Consider the following 10157-nt stretch of genomic DNA (forward strand, 5'->3'; position numbering starts at 1 on the left):
CCTTGCTAATGTTTACCTCTGCAGAGTTGAGACTGAAGGGAAGACCGACCGACCGACTGACTGAGTGACTGACTGATTGGCAGGCTAACTTAGCCCTGACAGACACGTCGGATCCTGGCTGCCTAATAGGCAGATAGATCGGCCCCAGGGCCCCGTGTGGACAGAGAGGAAGAAGAGGAAGAGAAAATAAACAAAATGGGGAAGGAAGGGAATGATAGGCTGTCCGCACTAAAAAGCATTGATGGGTTTCATTCCAAATAAGATATCCACCTTTTGAGAAAAAAATGTGACAGCTACTCTCACAAAATGATTGATAGTGCAAAAGGAAAACAAATAATTGGATTTCCTGAAGGGTAGCAGGTAAATAAAAGTCTCCGAGTGTAACACTTTACTTGAGTGTATGATCAGTGCTTCATGATCACAGCATGTCATAAATGCCTGAATGTTTTATTGCGCAAATATAAGGTAAACAGCATCGTGTTACCATAAAAGTTATTTCACTAAGCTTGTTTATATTGCCGGGAATCCACACCAGTGGTTTTAACAGCTGGATAAACTCCTTATAATTAATCACAAACACAAATTTCAAGCCTGCACTGTAATTCTTTGCCTTAAGATATGGCTGGATTGTTTGAAAATGAAACCCTCAATTAAAAAAAAGGCAGCGCATGAAATCAAAAAAATATATTAATAAAAATGGATGCTGCAGAGGCCGAGATCTCCTGAGTGTTATTCCCCAACATGAGTCAAGCTCCAAAAATGCTGACGCCTACTATTCCTATAAAGCAACATCGTAGCATTCAAAAGCAAAAAGAAAAAAGAAGAAGAAGAAGAAAGCTGTAAAGCATTTTTCTGAATGGCAGAAAGGACTCTTTCTATTATCAACATTTTAGCCACTGTGTCCAGTGAAAATTTTAGATAATCTGGAAATAATAATAATCTTGTGTGTGGGAGAAGCCAGCAGGTCGTCAGCTAGGCCAGAGAAATGCCACAGAATTCTCCCCTCTGTTATTTTCGATGGGGTGCACGCATATTGTTTCAAAAGGCATTGTGGGATTCCATGCACCACAGGATTGATCTATGATGTGAAAAACATTTTATTCAGATTAGGCATAAATTCAAGTGGAGGCCCTGCAGTGATTTGTTTTGAACCGACAGGCAGGCTGAGGCACTGCACCTTTAAGATTCCCCTCAAAATGGTGTATCATTTTATTTTTCAGTCTACACGTCCCAGCCAAAATGTAATGTTTATCCGTGAGTATTTTAACTAGAAAATGCACTACTCATCACATTCAAAGCGTTAAATGGCCTCGCTCGAAATTATATCAAGGATTTATTAACCCCACATGTGCGTGGGCGTCTACTCAGATCAGCGGAGGGAGCTCTGCTGGTTATTACAAGGTGTCGGCTGGTGACTGAAGGTGACCGGACCTTTGCTGTCAGAGCCGCCAAACTATGGAACAGTCTCCTAACTGAGATCAGACAGGCTACATCTGTAGTGTCTTCTTAAAAGATTATTTTATTGAGAAGCTTTTATGAATGTTTAATAATATATTTTTTTTGTGTGTTTTATGTAACTTACTTCTGTTTAATGATGTTTTTGTTTTTCTCTTCTTTTTGATTGGTTTTTAAATTCCTTTTTCTTCTCTTTGTTGAGAAAAGTGCTATATAAATAAAGTCTATTGTTATTATGTGTGATACTGAGTTATTTACAAACCACTGTTAAAAGGGATTTGTTGAAAAAGTGTGAGGATCATAGCTGTCATATTATTTTTTTGTGCATTTAGTTTTACAACTTCAAGCTTCAGTAAAATCACCCTCAACATGTAGTGCAGTCTCCTGAGGTTAGTCTGTCTAGCGTTGCAGTGTGATGCATCTGTCTTGCTCAGTCAGTGGTGGTTCATGAAATTTAGTCTTAACTTAGGATGACCATATTTTCAAACCCCCAAGCCTGGACTGTTTCCATGTACTGCATGTCCATGCTTGCGCACATCTATGTGCTTATGCATGCACCATAGGCAATTTCTAGCAATAGCTGGGTATCTCAAGAAGGAAAGAGTACGCTTCCTGGAGCTGTTTAGAAAAGGCTGACTGTCTTTGGCATGAGAGCTAAGCGAGGTGCTGTACTGAAGGTGTACTTTGCTACTTTTATTGGACTTAACCTTCGACATCAAGCCTAAGAGGAGCCCAACAACAGTAACAGCACAGTCGGCAGGATGTAGAGACGAGATATTTCCACGCAATACCGAATCTCCAGAGAAGTCAGGTAATTATTCTTAAGTACAAGAAAATGAATGAGTTGCCACCTACCTCCCACAACCAGTGTTTGCTCACAGCCAGCTCTGCACTGCCTTCTCCAGGGGAAAGAGAGCCACCAACATTACTGAAGGAAATGAGGAAGGAATAACAGACAACATTATGTATAAGGAGCTACTATGATTCTGCATAAATAACTGTATATTTGGCAACTGATGTCTTGTCAACTGTCAACAAACCCAAGAGGTTTGTTTTCCCTTGTGTTTCTCTTTTATTCTTATTTAATGACATGTACATTTTCTATGCTTCACCTCATGTTTGCTTAATTTCAAAGTGAAAGAAAGCAAAAAATACGTGTATGTGACAAATAACTATGACCTTAATATTGACATTATTATATATACATATATACATTATTCCTACAATATCTTATGAAAGTTGTGTTTGAAAGTGTGTGTTTTTTTTCAATGTTTTCCCTTTGCACAAAATATCTATAATGGTAAGATAGGGGACTGAGGGGAAATCAGGGAAACTGGGAGTAAAAGCAATAAAACGGGCCAAAGCACAGGTTTAAAAACTTTACAGGGTGAAAGACTCAAAGGTTGCTTTGTTCTCCACTACCTTCATTCATTCTCTCCACACTTGTCTCTAAAAGGAATGAGAAATTATACAACTATTATGAAGCAAATCACAAATACTGAAAGCCAGCACAGTTAAATCTCCTCTACCAGGCCTATACTCAGTCTGTCATCTGCATGCCAATAAATGCCTCTGGATATTATTTTTAAAGGATGATTTATTTTTTCATTATGCAGATATTGAAAGGTAAGTTATTGCAATTTCTTATGGCTCTATAAATGTCTTTGGACTGTATACCATATTATTACTGTTACCAGACAATCTGCTATTAAGGTTATGTGTATTACTACAGAAATTATTTGATCAAACAGAAAAGTTGGTAATGTTGAGTTAACAGAGCCATATGTAAGTTTTGCAATTGCTACATAGCTAACGTTAGCATTAACAGCTGTTCACCAATCTAGAAGAAATATTGCAAGTTCAGCATCAATCTTCATTCCTTTCCTCAGCAAGAGCTGCCTCCACCAGTGGAAAGCAACACCAATGTTAAAAGCTAGTCCCAGTCCCGCTGGACTGTCTCGTCACTCACCAACAGCGAGTCACTGTAGGGTCCAGACTCCCCTGAAGATGTAGTGCTGCTCAGAGGGCATATTATAACCTCTCATTTTGTAAACGCAATGATGGCTGAAGCTCTTGGTAAGCGCCAATCACCAACACTGCTCCAGGCAAGAAACCATATTCAGGGACAGAGAAAACTTGCATATAGCCCCTTCAATGCTACAGCTAAACAATGTCGTCATGGTTGAAGAAATCCTTTGGTCAATGTTAAGCCATGAAAGTTGGAGTGCAACTTGTCAGTGCTCCTTCTGAAAGAGCAGCCCAAACAAGTCTGGCAGCCTTTTTTTTGTGCGATTTGTTATTTACTAAGTTGAACTATAGTCCAGGTAGAACAAAATTAATGATTTAGAAACTTGCGTGTGGGATTGGACATAAGGAGAACACTTTCTTTTGACTACAATACCCTAAACCTAACCCATTTTATTAGCAACTGTATTAATGTGCTTGGTCCATATAGGTGCCTGTCAAGAACTAGACCCAACAATTTAGTTTTGTCCACCTGTCGCACGGGTTCATCAGATATAGATAGCTTCAGTTTAGGCCTATTTGTTTTAATCCAATCATATATCATATTCAGCCCACAAGACAACTTCATGTAATTCTTGGCATGTGGCATGTGGTTGCTGCATAGAATACAGAGGAATCATCAGTGTACATGACCATCTCCATAACCTTGCTAAGCACAGGAAGAATACCTATATGTCTTCTCTTTGGCCCACTGAAAGGTAACTTATTATCCTTAAGCAATGAATGATTTTTCCATCTTTCCACACTCTAGCATACACCCCACTTAGCAGACATCTATTCAATATGTGACATGAGGGACCTGAAATATAATCAGCAGTGATGCTTGGCATGTTACTGTCAAGAATGTCTATGCCTACGCAGCTTTATTGAGGAAGAGTCTTTAACAACATTTTAAAATCGCTTTCTTTACTTACCAGTTCACAAGGGTTAGAATGAGTCCCAACAAGCGTCTGCCTCAGATTGTTCACCACATTTGTAAAGAAGTTAATAGTTAGCAATATCCTGGGGTCTAGTTAAAAGCATACCATCCGATGACAGAAGCACATACACTTTTCTTGCTATTCTAATATACCAATCTTTTTTGTCTGTTTAATAGTATTAATTACTTTTTTTTTGTCAAGTGATCATTGACAAATCTTTTGTCTGATTGTCTATGTACAACTTTGGCTCTTTCTTAAGGAAAATTAGCCTTTCTACTATATTAATATATACAGTATATGACTGATACATGGTGATGACGTATGATCTGTTTAATTAGTGAAAACAAAAATTACAAGCATTAATTAACGATAATACATTTATTTTCCTTAGGCAGTTACTGGGCATGAATTCAAATCTACAAGCAAATATATTTCACTGTTCTCATCTGAGACTCAGTCATATCACATAGTTGAATGGGATAGTTCCAGCAATAGCATCAAGAGGCCTAAAGCAGCAACCCACCACTACTGGTTTCAGCTGGGATACATGCACTCAAACCTACAATGCTCCTGCTCCATTCAGCATGAAATCAGGTCGTAGTTTAACAGGAAGACGGCCCGTCCCTGTCCCTCCTGAAGAGGGAGAAACAGCAGAGTTCCGATGAATCTAGATGAGTCTCAGATACGTTGATATATGAATGGAATTAACAAGCACCAGATTATTCAAATCGTGCATCCTGTTCCAAATGCTGCAGATGTGCATATGTGCAATTACCAAATGTTTGTTAGAGAGATGTAGAGGGCTCAATGTCATGATTTGGGATGAGAGCTTCCTTGGTCATAAAATCAGACGTGCATAGATCAGACACTTTTTCTGGGTCTGATGATCAGCTTGCCAAACCTCAGCACTGCAAAATCACCTCTTCCCCAGGCAGCATGCAGCTCAGGTGTATACCCCATCTTTTTGCTTCTTGATAAGGTCAGAGTAGTCTTCATCGGTGTAAATCTGTGTTCCTTTACGTTTCTTAGCCTGTGATCATCTGCTTGTCCATGTTGCGCAGGAGTTTTACTTCAATCTGTCTCGACCTGCTTTCATCAAACCTCTCCACTTTATGGGTCCGTTCTATTTTAATATTCTTCATAATCAGGCCCAATTTGTTACTTACTGTATCTTTTACTTAAGTCTCTGACATTTCCCAGTTTTCACCATTTTCATCAGAGACACCATTAGTTATGATGTTACTCCTCTGTGATTGAGTTACCAAATAGTCCATCTTTTACTCAATCCCGCCAAGGATCTTGACAGATTTTGCCAGTTCATCCTTCAGTTGTTTTAGTTTTTTTTTCATGAACAAACTCTAGACTAGTCTTGAGTTCCTGTAACTGTCCGCTGTCTTATACTCAGAGATCATTTCAACACAAGATTTAAAAGTTCTTACTTTGCTGTTCCAGCAGTTCTCTTTAAAAGTCATTTTGCTGCTCTATCATAGCTCAAAGAGTTGTCACCAGCTCTTCCTCTGGATATCTCTGTTCTTTGGGTGGCAATTTGTCAAAGGCCTCAACTTCAGAAAGATAATCTCTTCAAAATCTCTCTTTGTGTGCTTCATCCACAGCTCTTTACTCTATAAAAGACTCAGATAACTGTGTTTGACTCACATAACATGAGGATTTGATTAAGAAAATAATTCTGAGTATCTTAAAAATTGCATAATAATCCGAGTGAAAAATATGTGATCACTGGACCAGCAACAGGAATAGGAAACAAGTCACGAGTATTCAAGCCGAACCTCATGTGAGGACACAAGATTGCAAATATTTTTTTCATTGCTTGATTAGAGGAATAGGTTGACATTTGGGATATATGCTTCCAGGGTTTATGCTAAATTATGCTGATTGATGCTGGCTGTTGCATCATATGTACTGCACAGATAACAGAGTGGTATCGATGTTCTCATTTAAAGGTCCGGTATTTTACATTTTTCCCCTGTTTATTAGAAGTGTTGATCCATAAGAAGATATATTTGTGGTTTTAAAACCATCTCAATTCAGTTTTACATCTCCTCTCTCAGGCTTCTCTCTGAAGCTCTAGTAACAACAGCTCGGTGGCTGACTAGCTGATTGTTTTCTGAGTGATCCAAAGATATAGCAGATTTCAGGTAAACACTTAGAGTAACCAATTCCTGTAAGGTTGGATGGTGGGTCCAGGTGGGCAGGGCTTGGGGCATGGCTGAGGGTGGTGACTGCTATGTTGTGACATCACAAAGTTACAGAAGTCCTGACTGCTGGTTTCTGAATACAGACTGTGTGCATTTCTCTGTGGACTGAGTAATAATATAGAACTTAGACCTGCTTTATAATCAAAGAACACATGTGTCACGGGTTTTGAGGTAAGTAGGACCCAAATGAAGCCAACACATTGGGGACGGTGCAGACAGGTTCATTTAACACGAGATCCATAGAACAACAGAGAGACAACAGGGATAAACAGAAAGAAAACAGACAACATGAACAGACTAAGGGTAAAGCAGACATGAACAGACTGAGGACAACCAGACGTGAACAGAACTGTGACTAACCAGACATGAACCAATGAGGACAAACCCAGAAATCAACAGACGAACCGACACAGACAAAGGGGAGCACAAAGACTATATAGACAAGGGAGGCAAGGGTGATTGAACACGGGTGAAACACATTAGGGCGGGGCAGACAATCACCACACAACAAGACCAAGACAGGAAGCAAAACACTGAGTCCAAAAAAAGTCAGAAAAACCAAAACCCTGGAGCCTCGAGGCTGAGACCATGACAACATGGACATTACCCAACATGGGACCTTTAACTCTTGGCAAAAGCAAATAAGCAAATTTCCCAAACTACTCGTTTAATTTGTACATTATTTTTTTTACCAACAGTCCAAAACTTAAAGATTTTGCATTTACTCTCATGGAACACAAACAAAACCAGTAAAAATTCACAGTTGAGAAGCAGGAACCAGAGAAGTTCTGCTTAAAAAATATTGAAGTGTTACCAAGTGATTCTGCCACAGGTTGAGCAGCACACCGAGTGATTAGTCACTGGACTTCAACATGTAAGTGGAGTTCAACTGCCAAACTTGTAATACTTTGTCTCACAGTTTTCACCAGTATAATACAGTATATGCAGTCAAATTCACATAAAACTAGATGACTAACAAAGCAACAGCAGAGTTAGGCCACAGATGGCAGGAAAAGGAAAGGTCTATTAAGGAAGAGGCGCTGAAAACAGTCAGGAAATAATTGAATGTAACAGATGAACCCAGAGGTAAAGAGAGAACAACCGTGTGTTTGATGGAGAGACGATGCTGGGAAGATGAAAAAGACAGAAGGCAATGGAGACAGACAATAATGCTGGTGTATGTGAGGAGAGAGTAGGGCAATAAAGACCAAACGTCTGTCTCCAGTTGACACAATAAAAGGAGGATTAAAAAAAAGAAAAACGATTTTTACGAGCCTGAAAGAGACAGAAAAATAGATGGAATGAGACAGACAGAAAAGCCCAGAGGACAGAAACCAAATGCCCAGTTCTGCCGGCATGGCGTCGACTCCAGCGAAGCCTCTCTGTTTCAACAGTTATGTGATGAGGCAGAAGGAGGGAAGGAGAGATGTATGGAAGGTAGAAAGAGAGAGACGGAAGGAGAGACAAAGATGTAGCAGTGGTTTCAGCAAGAACAAGGCTAAAAGAGATGGTGAGAAATGTTAAGGGAGACAGGCTAAGAGCAAATAGACAGGTTAAGTGAGGGACTTTGAAAGAGAGAGAGGCAGAGTGTGTGGCAGGTTCGGAGACAGCCAGAAAGAGAGATGGAGAGAAGTTAAGCGCAAAGTCTCCCCATTACAGAGGAGCTCTTTGTGCCTGCAAGAGCTGGAGAGGAGCGTCCTGTCACAGGAGCCAACGTACCGGAGGATTCTGAGGCATCTCGTTTTCTCAAATTCAGCATGAGAGCAATTGCCAGTGCATGTGAGTGTGACCAACTAATTTTTTAGAAGCAGAGACAGACTGGCACAATCCTGGCGCTGCAGTGTGGAGAAAAGGATGAATACGGCATGTGGAGTCAGCGTGAGCTTCAATAAAGTCCAATCACATCAGTACCTGTCATCCCCTTTAACAGCAGAAGTTAAGATGTTCATCTGAACAATCCAGAGTGTTGAAAAGACAGATATCCCTTTGTGATTTGAAATATGTGCTAGACTGACTGAAATGATGGTTTTAGTAATTCTTCAAGATTAGGAAACAGCTATAACTTGTGTGTATGTGTTCTCAGCTTAACAGAGTATTAAGAAGAACTGAGGCCCATGATGTTTACCTCACAACTGTTGAGATGGACAATGGGAGTTTATGGGAATGTTGTCAGACTTGCTAGTTGTAAATAATAAAATAGATCTGATGATGGTGATAGATGAAAAGTTAAGGGATCACTAAAGTTACTGCAATTCATCCTGAGGGGGATAATTCACGTAGAACCGCTAACGTCAACCTCATGACAGCCTCAGAGCAAAGCTCAGGGGATCATCAAAGTCATTAGAATACATCATCTGGGATCCCTGAACATACAGTAATTATTGAGATATTTCACTGGATATGTGCAAACTTTGACCTGCTGGTAGTACGACATGAAAGGGAATTGGGATTCAGCTTCCAGGGATCATGAATGTCTGTACAGTTTCATATAATCCACCCAATAGTTGTTCAGATATCTCCCACTGGATTAGACAAGTAAAGACTGAGCTCCTGGCCAATCATTCCCTACATCACACCCAACCGACCTTGGCTAGAGATGAAGAGGCGACCTTACGAGAAACCTGAGTGTAATATTTGATGACCAGTTCTCCTTCTCTGACCATGTTGCATCCATCTTCCAGTTGTGCTGCTTTGCACTATACAGCATAAAATATAACATGACATAAAAATCAGGCCTTACCTGACTCAGTATGCCATCTAGCTCTTGCTCCAGGCCATGGTTATGTCCCGCCTCGACCACAGCAGTGCCCCTCTGGCGGGCCTCCTGCATGCACAGTGAAACCTTTACAGATGGTCCAGAATGTGGCAGCCCATCGTTAAAGGCGCATGTCATTCCGCTACTCATTGACCTACACTGGCTACCCATGGCTGCTTGTATCAAATCAAATCAAATCAAAGTCACTAATCCTGCCTTCAGAGTGACTTCTGGGTTAGCACCCATCTACTTGAACTGGATCATACAGCCTTATGCTCCTTCTCAGCCACTGTGTTCCTCCAAAGAAAGCCGTCGGGCATTAGCATCCCTGAACACAAGACAATCTCAGTCTGTCTCTCAGACTGTTCTGGTCTGTGGTTTCCTGATGGTGGAACAAGCTACCAAAGTCTATCAGAGCAGGAGCGTCCCTATCTTTCTTCAAGAATCTGTTGAAGACTCCTCTCTTCTGAGAGCACCTCCTCTCCTAACAACCTAGCACCCTAACTAGCACTTTCAGTGCACTCCTTTACCTGATCTCCTGCACTTATTGCATAGATGTACTACTTTGAACTTACATCAAGGTCTCCTATTGCACTGAAGCTTTAGTGATGTCCCTCATTTGTAAATCGCTTTGGATAAAAGCGCCTGCCAAATGAGTAAATGTAATGTAATGTAAAGTGACTGACATGTCCCTCTGTAGAGCCACACCAATGGCTTTTCTCTATAAATCTATAAAGTGATTTAGATAATAGTGATCAGTTACATATGATGACAGATGTCTACATG

The sequence above is a fragment of the Seriola lalandi genome, unplaced genomic scaffold, assembly GCF_002814215.2.
Source record: "Seriola lalandi dorsalis isolate HSWRI2012SDOR001 ecotype SW California unplaced genomic scaffold, Sedor1 jcf7180002054883, whole genome shotgun sequence".
NCBI lineage: Eukaryota > Metazoa > Chordata > Actinopteri > Carangiformes > Carangidae > Seriola > Seriola lalandi.